This window comes from Bison bison, unplaced genomic scaffold (assembly GCF_000754665.1).
Source record: "Bison bison bison isolate TAMUID 2011002044 unplaced genomic scaffold, Bison_UMD1.0 scf7180017864379, whole genome shotgun sequence".
Taxonomy (NCBI): Eukaryota; Metazoa; Chordata; class Mammalia; order Artiodactyla; family Bovidae; genus Bison; species Bison bison.
In genome coordinates, this window is record NW_011494951.1 from 2,586,865 (window position 1) to 2,598,880 (window position 12,016).

Here is a 12,016-nt window from a genome sequence, read left to right on the forward strand (position 1 = left end):
GGGAGGGGCGGTGGGTGGGGACAGCAGGGAATGGGGGCGGCAGCTGTGTGTAGCTGCGCCCTCAAACTGACCCCCCAACCCCGCTCCCCAGCACCCTGCTCCTCAGCTTTCCTCGGGTGTCTGTGGGCCCGGGGCGGGAGGCTCCTCTGCAGCCGGCCCCTGGGTCTGACCCTGGGAGCACATTTCAGGCATTTGGGGGCTCCGGATCCCCTAAGGCGTGCAGGGCCCTCGCGAACTTCAGCCCTGGCCACGCCGGCCTCTGGGCCGGACTTTGGCGACATCGATCGGTCTGCAGCTTGACTTTGTCCAGCTGGAGGGCGTGGCGGGCAGGGTCGTGCGCCCACCCTGCAGTTTGCTTGCCCGTGGCCCCCCGCAGCCTTACTTAGCCATTCCGTGGGTGGGTGGAGGGGGGGTTGGTCTGATGCTGAGCCCTACAGCCCTTACCTGCACCCGAAGGAAGCCCCCAGCTGGGTCACACCCCCAGCCTCACTAACCGAATACACGTGTGTCCAAACACACACGCAAGAGAACTCCGTGGAGAATGTAATTTTGATGATGGGTGACCGGTCTTGGGCACAGATGCCGGTGGTCCCATCCGCCCAGAGCTGCCTCCGACCTCACCGTGTTACAGACACCTCCTGGAAGCTAATCCTTTCTGACAGCCGCCAGCGAGGGGCGGGGGGAGGGGGGTGCTGCCTGGCCAAGCATTTTCTGCTGTGAACTCTCTCAGGCATTTAACTAAGATGTTTGTTGACTGCGCTTCCTTCCCAGTCCTCTGTGCAAACACTGGCCAGGAAGGTCAGGTACTGGGGGAGCCCCAGACATCTGATGGGTACTTCAGGGAGCAGCCCCAAGTTGGGACAGGTGGCCAGCCCTCCCTGGCAAGGGAGAGCTCAGGGAGCAGGTGACTGGGCCCGAGCTTGCAGTGTGACCACCAGGGTGGTGACCCAAGCTTGTGGGAATAAGCATACCTTTGACTAAATAAACATCCTATTTGAAAATGAGATAGTCTTGTTTACATTCCTAACGTGAGATATTTTGAGCCATATTTGTAAATGGAAAGTTAGACACCAGTAGGCGAAGCCTCCCTCTGGTAGCTTCACTTGACTGAGCCATTTAACTACTCAGCTTCTCCTGTTTGTCAAACAGATAATAACTCTGCTTTGCCCCCCTTTCAAGTCTGTTGATATAAAAATAAATCATGGGAAAGCTCGTACCAGTGCACACTGTTATATGAATGTATGGCCATTACACTTACATCAGAGCATCTACTTTAAAAGAGAGAGAAAAGAAAATGACACTGCCTAGTGCCCAGGCCGTGCATATCCTATTCAGGGTGATAGGTGAGGCTGGCCTCAAATGGGAACACGTGTGTGGGGCATGCTCCGGAGAGGTGGAGGGCAAAACCCAGAACCTGGAAGAGGACTGAGGTGTGACGGCGGAAAAGCCATGATATAGTTGGAACCCTCTCACCAGCCCTCCTGCTGCTGGTGATGACTTTGGCTGCTTTAGCCATCATTCTTGGCCCGACACAGCCCTTACAGAAAGTACCATTCACTCAGTTATTCCACGACACGTGTGCTGCGCTGCTTGATGGTGAGATCCAGGGGGAAAGGAGAGGGCCTCTGTCTCTGCTCTCACAGGGCCTGCATCTGCTGTGTGTTTGGGGGCAGGGGGAACCAAGAGGGTGTCACTAACCAAGTAGTTATTACCTGTGGGTCCCTGTGCTGGGCTGGGTGAGAGTTACACGCTAGCTGGGAAAATGTGGCATTCAGACAGATGTTTGCAGATGACCCAAGGGTACAGGTTGACCAGTGCAGGCCATACCTGCTTTCAGAGGGGAGAGGAGGGAGAGATGGCAGGGCATGGACATGTTCAGAGAGACACTGCACCCAGAGGTGGTAGGCAGGACAGAGACGTGTCAGGGGCATGGCGGGGGATCACTCTTGCCAGGGAACCAGCTTGAGCCCCTCTCTGGAGTTGGAGACTGTGAGGCTGTTTCCAGACCCAGCGAAGGGCCCCTTTTCATGGATGAAAGGGTTTGAGAAATCAGGGTAATCGGAAATACGTCAAGGTTAGATCAAGAAGAGCCTTGAATCGGCCTTACAAGATTTAGCAAGTAGAAATACTAAGTGCCCAGTTAAATTAGAATTTTAAACAATGAACAACTTCTTAGTATATGAATGTGCCAGGCACCATTTGGGATAAACTTATACTAAAAGAAAGACCGTCCGTTGTTACCCGAAATCCCACTTTAACTGGCCTCCTGTCTCCTCCGGGAGTCCTTCCTGGGACTTAGGCCCAGGAATGAGGATGCCCCGCCCCGGAGCCCTTGGGAAGCTGCGGTAGATGCGATGGGTGTCCTTCCTGTTGTGCCCAGAGCCCACCCAGGGTTCCCTGCAGCCTTGCTGGACAGCTCCGCTCCACACCACAGCTGCTCACTGTGTCTCTCTGCTCCTCAAGGAGGCCTCTGGAATAGTGGCAGCTTGCTCAGCCTGAGTAGGCTGGCGTGGGAATGCCGGGGTTGGCATTATACCCTAAAGGGGCAGCCCTCACCAAGGAGGAATGCAGGTGAGGGGAGAGGTTCTACCATGGGTTCTGTGGAGGCCTCTGAGGGTCCCAGCAGGACCCAGCCCCGGTTGCCCAGAGTGGTGGGCCAATCATTCATTCACGCACTCTTTCTGTCTGGCCTGACTTCCTTGCCTCACCTCCCCCGCTCCCTGGGATAAACTACTGAATCCAAGTCATTGTCTCACTGTTTTGAGGGGGAATTTCAAGTCAGAGTCTTCCCTGGTGGCTCAGACGGTAAAGCGTCTGCCTGCAATGCAGGAGACCCAGGTTCTATCCCTGGGTTGGGAAGATCCCCTGGAGAAGGAAATGGTAACCCACTCCAGTACTCTTGCCTGAAAAATTCTACAGACAGAGAAGCCTGGCGGGCTATACAGTCCGTGGGGTCGCAAAGAGCCGGACATGACTTCACTTTCACTTTACTTTCACTTCACTTACTTTAAAGTAAGAAGCAATTAAAAGTGATGCCAACAACACTTCGTGGAGTAGAGTTGTGGAGACTGGGCTGATGTCAAGGGAAGCAATCAAATGCTTGGGTAAAAAACCCAGAGATCAGCATTTAAGAGCTTGAACTATAGTGATGATGAAAGAAAACGGACAGAGGCAAGATGGAAGATGGTCAGCCGTGGTTTCTGATGGATGGCAAGGGATTGAGCTGGCCTTAGGATTGCAGGACGTTTGGTGTCAGGAGGCGGTTCTTGGGGGAAGATTGTGAGTCTGTCACAGCCCAGGTGGCCTTGAGCAGGATCAAAGGGCATCACTTCTGCCTCCTCCCCCAACAGCTGGTGGGCATCGGTGCTCATTTCCCAGGACGCTCGGGATTCTTAAGAGCAGCTCCCGGAAGATACCCTGGCTCTGGCAGTCCAGTGGAGGGCTCATTTGGTGGCAACCAGTGACACTCACTGTGATGAAGCCTTCTGGGACCTCTCGTGTCCAAAGCAGCTCGTCTTTTTTTCTGAAATGGACACGACTGGATTCAGTCTCCAGCCCCACATCTGATGCATAAACAGAACTATGGCCAAGGATGTTGGGGGAGATAATTGCAAACCTCCATCCTAGGCTCTTTAATCTAGATCTTTCTTTTTAATTTAGTTTACTTTTTAATTTTTTACTTTGTAATTTTTTTTTTTTTTTTGGCTGCACTGGGTCTTCGTGGCTGCACTCAGGCTTTCTCTGGTTATGGTCAGTGGGGGCTTCTCTTGTTGGGGAGCACAGACTCTCGGGCGTGTGAGCACAGTTGTTGCAGCTCGTGGGCTCAGTAGTTGTGGCTCCCGGGCTTAGTTGCTCTGAGGCACATGGGTTCTTCCCGGCCCAGGTATTGAACCCGTGTCCCCTGCATCAGCAGGTGGATTCTTAACTACTGGACCACCAAGGAAGTCTTTTAATCTAGATCCTTAACCACCTTTTACCCTGCCCTCCTGCCAGCAGCACAGCACCTGCTGTGCCCTGAGATACCGGAAAAGAGGAATCAACTTTAGGGGATATACTAAGGGCTTAGGTGACAGTGGGTAGTGGAGACCCACAGTTACTAACTAAAGTTATTCATTAACTGAATTCTACTGAAGGGAGAATGGCCCTTGGGTCTGATGGAGGGTGTTGCCTTGCTTGGTTTCAGGCTCAGGGTGGGTCACCTTTGGGGGACACCCTCTTAGATCTTGTCTGGGGAAAGAGAGGAGGGAGAGGAGAGGAACGCCTGCTTGCAGGCTCCTCTGGGGCTGCCCTAGGCCTTTAAAAGTAGCAGGACAAGCGTACCGTTCAGAGTCGTGGTGTGCTGGCACCTCGCCTGGGTTCTCGTTCCTCTGCCTTCATCCCTAATGGAAGGCAGGAACAGTCATCCAGGTGGTGGGAATGCTTTTAGAAAAGAGCTCATTAGAAGCCTAGCTATGCCTGGCGACCTGCCAGAACCCTCTGCCTGAGCAGCCATCGCTGGGAGTTAGCATGTGCTTTCTGCCTTTCTGTCCGAGAAAAAGAATGTGCCCTGTTAGCGCACAGCCTTACTGTAAGTGGTGACCGCTGGCTGTCTCTTTGACCATCTTGTGGGACTCTGGGACTGTTCACAAGCCAATGATGGGGCAGGCGGTCGGGAGGCAGGGAGGACTTTGGAGAGAAGGACCCACGTGGGGGCCCGTAGGGACACGGAGGCAGCTGGGGGAGGTCAGCCTTGGTCCGAGGCAGTGGCCCAATACTTACTGCTGCCAGAGTGCCCAGCTCCTGCTTCTCCTGGTAGAGGGGCAGCAGAAATCCTTGTCAGTCCCCGGAGACAGCCTAGAAATAGAGCCAGGAGCAGCTGCCCGGCCTCAGAGGTCATGGAGACCCAGCGTGGCTTGGGCCGGTCGCTGGGGACGTCTTTGCTTGTGATGTCTCCAGAGGGAAGCCTCGCTCTGCCTGAAGCCCAGTGCCCTTCACCCTGTAGATGGGCCTGGGACCAGTAGCCTCCATCCAGCCTGATCCGCTCTGCTGGGCAGGGCTTGAAGGAGGGGGGCCCCGCCCGGGACTGGGAGCTACATTCTGCCCTCTGTAGGACTGCTCACTGCCCACCCCGCCACTGAAACTTGCTGGACTAAAGCCTCAGTGAAGGGAAAGCGGGTGCCATGTGGCAAGGTACGGGTGTGTGTCATCTTTGGCCTTGACCTTGGTCGGCGTGTACCACCTTGAGCAAGATGGGTTAGGGTTTAGGACAGTGTTTGTCAAAGTGCAGCTCACGGACCAGCCTAAGTCGATCCACCCAGCGTTTGCTTAAGATGTACAATCCTAGGTCTCAGTCCAGAACTGCTGAATCAGCATTTCTAGGGCGTGGGACCTGTGGTTCTTTGTTTCTGAGAAGTTTTCTGGGTGACTCTCAGGCCTCCAGGGATTTAACAAAGAATTGCTTTCCAGCTTCCTCAGTGTGTGGGCTCTGACTCTTGTGTGTGCTCAGTCGTGTCTGACTTTTTTGCGATCCCTTGAACTGTAGCCAGACTCCTCTGTCCATGGGATTTCCTAGGCAAGAGTCATGGGGTAGCTTGCCATTTTCTTCCCCGGGCGAGTCTTCCTGACCCAGGGGTTGAACCCACATCTCCTGCATCTCCTGCACTTGGCAGGCAGATTCTTTACCACTTGAGCTACCGGGGAAGCCCCTGCCCCCGTGTTACTCTTTCTATCAGTCTGTCCATCGCCCCATCTAAGCATCCATGTGTCTCTCCATCCTCTCTCTAGTGTCTGCACTCTTCCACCTGCCGTTGAGAAGAGAGACTCTTGGCTGCTGACGGTAGAACAAAGGCAGAGTAGTTCTGGCTCCCAGATAAAGATGAGTGTCCAGACAGGCCCCCAGCCTGTGTGACTGGTGGTGGTCCAGCCTCTTAGACCTCACTGCATTGTTTCCTGACTCCGCCCTTCAGTGGCTTGATGCATTTTGGGCACCCTGAACACAGGCTCTTACAGGGCCCAGAGCGTGATATCCGGACTGGAGGAGGCAGAGGAGCCAATAATGGAGTCCCCGGAACTGTTCTGTGGCTCCGGGGTTTATGAACGAGGCCTGATGTCTCTCTGCAGCTCGCAGGGTATGAGCTGGACTGACTGCGGGGTGGGCTTCATGTAGCACGTTGGCTGAATGCACAGTTAAGCACAGTCCAGCTCTGGGCCTGTGCGGGGGAACAGGGAGGCAGAGAATGGATATAGGGGTACCCTTCCTTGAAGATTCCACCCTACAGACTATGCATGGACCTCTGTGGACCAGCTCACCTAGTGACCTAAGCTGAGCACGAAACACATGGATTTGCAGAATCACACATCCAGTGACTCACAGGCTGGATTCCCTGTCTCATCTTCTTGTCCCCACTTTACAGCTTGTCCCCAGCTGAGAACAGGGCATCCCCCGTCCCATAGTTGGTGACCCTATTGTCAAGTCTAGCCTCTGCTGCCCTTGACCCACTCTTTCCTAGCACCTGTCTGTGGAGGGTTCAAGATCCTTGTGTAAACTGGGCTCTGATGTCTCATGGCCTCATGATAAATGCGATCATTGATATCCTGGGTCATTATTGCGCCAAAAGGACATCGCTAGTCCCAAGGTTCCAGCAGCAGCAGCAGCAGCCCCACACGTGTGTTCAGTGCTGTCTTTTCACACATCATAAACTTGATCTGGTTCTCAGCGCTTCACCGGTATCTTTCCCTGCCTGTTTCCTCCTCCAGTAAAAATCTAGCAAAACTGTCTTCTATTACTGATCTGCCCCCAGGGGTTTCCTTTTTGACCCAAGTCTGACTCCAGAAAAACTGGAAACACGTCTTCACTTGCCAAGGGCTTTTCACCTGCTTAGACTTCATTTTCTTTAACTTCAGCACATCAGCTTGTGTCTTCTGAAACCATCCAGACACGTAAATGTGCTCTTCAATGATGCTGTTTCTTTTTTTTTGGTTTTTTGATGTTCATTTATTTGGCCGCCTCGAATCTTTGCTGCGGCATGTGGGATCTCGGTCACAGCAGGCAGGATCTTTTGATGTGGGGCACAGACTCCAGTTGTGGCACGGGGCCTCGGTCACTGTCATCTCTTGGGCTTAGTTGCCCTGAGGCATGTGGGGTCTTCATTCCCTGACCAGGGATCAGTTGCGCGTCCCCTGAGTTGAAAGGCAGATTCTTAAACCACTCGGCCACTAGAGAGGCCCCAGGTGATGCTGTTTCTTGACTGTTTTTCTTCTACTTTTCCCGTCTTGATATACTCAGCTCACTATTTCACTATTATGGGGTTACTCAGGTCACCCAGCAGGCCACAGACCCTGGAAGAGCTGCGTTAGAATCTGGCCTTCCTTCCCCAATCTCGCCCATCCACTACCCCCACTCTGACCCAGAACAGTGAGTATCATCACACGTGAATGCCTGTGACTCCCACCTCTTTCCAGACGGTGGCCCAGCCCATCTGGACATCCCCGGACAGCAAACCAAATGTCAGCCTGTGGTCAAAGGCTTTAAGATAAGAGACAGACAGTGGCCAATGCAGTGCTGAGCACCCGAGGTGAAGAAGTCCTTCATTTGCTTGGTCAGTCAACTGTGACCTTGCTGTTAGATGGCGGGGGAGCCACGAGAGAGAGAGCCCGGCATCGGAATGGTTAACCCCAGTCTCGCTCATCTCTTTCTTCCTCTGCCTGCTTTGAAAATGATTTGATCCGCATCCTTCCCTTCCTGTTGACAGGAAGCCCTTCTCTGCCAGCTCACGGCTTGTCACACACCCATCAGATATCATCCGGGCTTTGGGGCCTCGTGCCAGAGCCTCTGTGTGTTGATATACTCTGACCTGGCAGCGAAGTCGCTGATGAATGGACGACAAAGACCACTTTGCTCTGGGTCACCCCAGGGGTCCAGCCTTTTTTCCAGGCGGCTGAGGCCAGGTCCTAGCTGTGGGAGCCGTGCAGCCCTGCCCACCTTCTGTGGGGACCCGGCGGGGGCTCAGTGCAGAGCTGGGCAGGTGGCCCTGGGGTCCTCACTGGTGCTGGGGGCGGGGAACAGAAGGAAGGATATGACGGGGCCGGAATTTTAGGATGGGGCCCAGCTTCTCATTTTGAAGGAAATGGGGAGCTGGGTTGCTGGGAGCGTGTTTACAGCTGGGCACCTGTAGAGCTGGACCTGGGAAACCCGTGAGCCCATTTCTGTCTGTTTCCCAGGTCCCGTGCTAGGTGTGGAGGATACAGAGCTGATGGGATCATGGCTGACTTGTGTCTCCTGGAAGATGCTGTAATCCTAACCTCTGGTAGCGGTGACTGTGACCTGATTTGGAAGTAGGGTCTCTACAAATGGAATGGCCAAGTTAAGCTGAGATCAGTACGACTGGTGTCCTTATAAAAAAGAGGGAAATGTGGATACAGAGGGGCTTGCCCAGGTGGAGCTAGTGGTCAAAGCAGGAGACATAAGAGACGCAGGTTTGACCCCTGGGTTGGGAAGATCCCCTGGAGGAGGAAATGGCAACCCACTCCAGTATTCTTGCCTGGGATAATCCAATGGACAAGAGGAGCCTGGCGGGCTATGGTCCACGGGGTCGCAGGGATTCGGACATGACTGAAGCGACTTAGCACGTGGATGCAGAGACACAGAAGGAAGATCATGGGAAGACAAGGCAGAGGTTACAGAGATGCTGTCATAAGCCAAGACTCCCTGGGGCTACCAGGGACAGAAGAAGCAAGGGAGAGCCCTCCCCTGGGGTTCCGCAGGAGTGTGGCCCTGCCCACACCTTGATTTCAGGCTCTGGCCTCCAGAATGGAGAGAGAATTTCTGTAGTTTTAAATGCACATTGTTTGGGGATTTCCCTGGCAGTCCAGTGGTTGAGTTTGCCTTCCAATACAAGGGTGCGGGTTCCATCCCTGGTCGGAGAGGTAAGCTCCCACAAGCCTCATGGCTGAAAAACCAAAACGTAAAACAAAGAGTATTGTAATAGATTCAGTAAAGACTTAAAAAGTGGTCCACATCCAAAAAAAAAACACCTTTTTAAAAAAAGTTAAGTAGGCTTTAAAAAAGACACCCACCGTTTGCTTGTGGTGCATTATGGGGCCCCAGGACCTCACCCAGCAGGGTCCCTGCCTTCACAGCACTGTTGGGGTCAGTGGTCATTGTGCGGTCATCCCCGGACATTCTTGTCCACAGGAGATTGTGTAATGAGCACCCTGAAGCGCTTTCTTCCTCCTAGCAATTCGGATGGTCCTCGATGAGTAGTTCCATTCGTGATCAGTATTACTGACAATCAGATATCCTCTGGGACGATACATTGTCATCAGATTTAGCAATACTGATGGAGCACTTGCTCAGGATGCCAAGGGTGTGCTTGTATATAAGCTGACTCTGTTTATCTCTGAAATAACCCTGTGAAATACTATAATCATCATTATCAGTGTTGTTATCCTTATCACAGAGAAAGCCGATGAGGCTGTCCACAGCGCCCACCTGTTCTAGTACAACCTGCCAAGAAAGCTGTGTTGTGTTTAACTTGAGTTTTTGACGTCCCTGCTTTGCCCTGCCCCCGCCCCACGTTGATGCCCATGGGTGTTCCAGGTAGCCTGGGGTGGGAGGCAAGACTGCCAGGCAGGACAGACCCCAGCCCCAGGATGGGCACAGGGAAAATGAGAGATCTGGTCTGCCTTCCACGGGTTTGCCCTTGGGGCTGACCAGGTGCTTATATGCTCGCTTTTACAGAAGGACTTTGAAGCCTGTGATTTACCCGTCTCATCTGGAAAATAAATAACCTGTCATGTATAATTTCATAGATCTTATTTTGTAGTTCTTTTTCATTTTGTTGTTTTAATAAGAACTGAATATTAGGATAAACGGCAAAGCAGGTATCAAGACATTCTGTGCTGGGTGTTCTGTCAGATGGCTGCAGGGCTTCTTGCCGAGTTACCAAACATTTACCAAAAGCCCTCTGTGTGCCAGGCACTGGGCAGGGCTGAGAGTAAAGCTGTAACCAGGACGGGCTCAGCCCCCACCTCACAGGCTCAGTGCCTACATGCAGTGCTCCAGGCACAAGTCCCCACACACGCTCACTTTTGCTACCAAATACCCCAAATCACAGTGGCTTAAAACAACAAACATTTATCCTTCTCAAACATACATAAATATATACATAATAATTAATAATGCATGCAATAATCCTAATCTTATTACTGTATATTTATATACTATATGTTGTACAGATATAATTACATAATGTGAAAAGTGAAAGAATACTGGAGTGGGTAGCCTTTCCCTTCTCCAGGGGATCTCTGCAACCCAGGGATCAAACCCAGGTCTCCCACATTGCAGGTGGATTCTTTACCAGCTGAGGCACCAGGGAAGCCCAAATACATAATTTAATTATAATTATCAATGGACGTGAGTCTGAGTGAACTCTGGGAGATGGTGATGGACAGGGAGGCCTGGCGTGCTGTGATTCATGGGGTCCCAAAGAGTCGGACACGACTGAGTGACTGAAATGAACTGAACTGATTGCACATATCATACATTATAACAGTAACAATTAAATATTACTTTATAACATACTTATTACTATATTAAGATCTTTAAGTATTAGTTGCTCAATCTTGTCCGACTCTTTGTGACCCCCGTGGACTGTAACCCGCCAGGCTCCTCTGTCCATGGAATTCTCCAGGCAAGAATCCTGGAGTAGGTTGCCATTTTCTCCTCCAGGGGATCTTCCCGACCCAGGGATTGAACTCAGCTCTCCTGCATAGCAGGCAGATTTTTTTACTGCCTGAGCCACCAGGGAAGCCCAAGATCTTAAACAGGTTGATGTGTAATAGTATTATTGTTTAATAACATATTATTAATTGTACAATTGCCAGATAGTATTAATGATATTCTGTGTCATACATACTACAAAGAGGATTGCAATCTAGGGTCTGCACGTGGCTTGGACACCAGGATCGTATGGAAACTGCTTCATCCCGAGGACAAGTGAGCACTCAGGGACTGTGAGTGAGGGTGAGGAGCCCAGGTCCTCCGGAGGCTGGTATTTGATAGTCGCCTGCCCCTCCCCAACCTGCTTTCATCACTAAGGAGAGGTGAGCCTCGGGGGAGCTGCTTTGCCCTTGGGGAGAGGCCAGTGCCAGGAGAGCGGAGAGGTAGCTTTTCACCACTCTTCTTTGCTCATTAGGTGTATTTTGAGATTTCTGAAATGACCTTGGAGCACAGGTAATAGAATATTCTCAGCTCCAAGACAGAGGGAAATGCCCAGGCGGCAGTATCCACCTGGGTTAGAGGAGGAGCCGGGCGGGGAGACTACCCTACCAGGCATGGAAGTGGTCCGGAGCCTGCATAGTGACCCCGGAGCAGAGAGGGTGGCAGATCGCTGCTGCGGACCACAGAGGAGGCAGGCCCCAGGGTCCCATGATGGGCTGCGGTGGCAAAGCAGGCAGCAAAACTCGGGTTTTCTCCTGGAGGAATGTCAGGAAGAGAGGAAGCCAGGCAGGTGGGCACTCATGGCACAGGTGAGGGTGGGGGGCGCTTCTAGGGAGCCCGGTCCCAACTGCTTGGCCTGCCTGGAGCTCTGCAGGGGTGTCTGCACCTGGGGGTGGACAGAAAACGTTTTCAAAGCAGCTCTGTTTTGCGCTGGCTCGAGTCGGGACTGTGGGCAGAGGTGAGCGATCGTAGAGTCCTTTCAGCGCAGACCCAGGCTCCAGGCTTGCACTGCCGTCTGCTCTCCTTCTCTGGACATGATGACCTCAGTTTTCAGGGACGGCTCAGAGCATGGAGGCTGGGTGTGTGGCACTGCATCTATGACCGTAATAAAATATGAAGAACGAGGGAAGAAAGAAAGATAGCACTAACTCGTGTCCGACTCTTGTGATCCCATGAACTGTAGCCTGCCAGGCTCCTCCGTCCATGGGATTCTCCAGGCCAGAATACTGGAGTGGGTTGCCATTTCCTTCTCCAGGGGATCTTCCCAACCCAGGAATTGAACCCAGGTCTCCCGCGTGGCAGGCAGATGCTTTATCG

The 12,016-nt window shown here is 52.6% G+C and overlaps 1 protein-coding gene across 1 annotated transcript in view; it reads left to right on the forward strand.

Moving 5' to 3' along the window:
- The window catches only part of LOC105001096 (5'-AMP-activated protein kinase subunit gamma-2-like), a 192,516-nt gene that overhangs the window by 860 nt on the left and 179,640 nt on the right, over positions 1–12,016 (forward strand). The gene's annotated exons all lie outside the window — the stretch shown is intronic.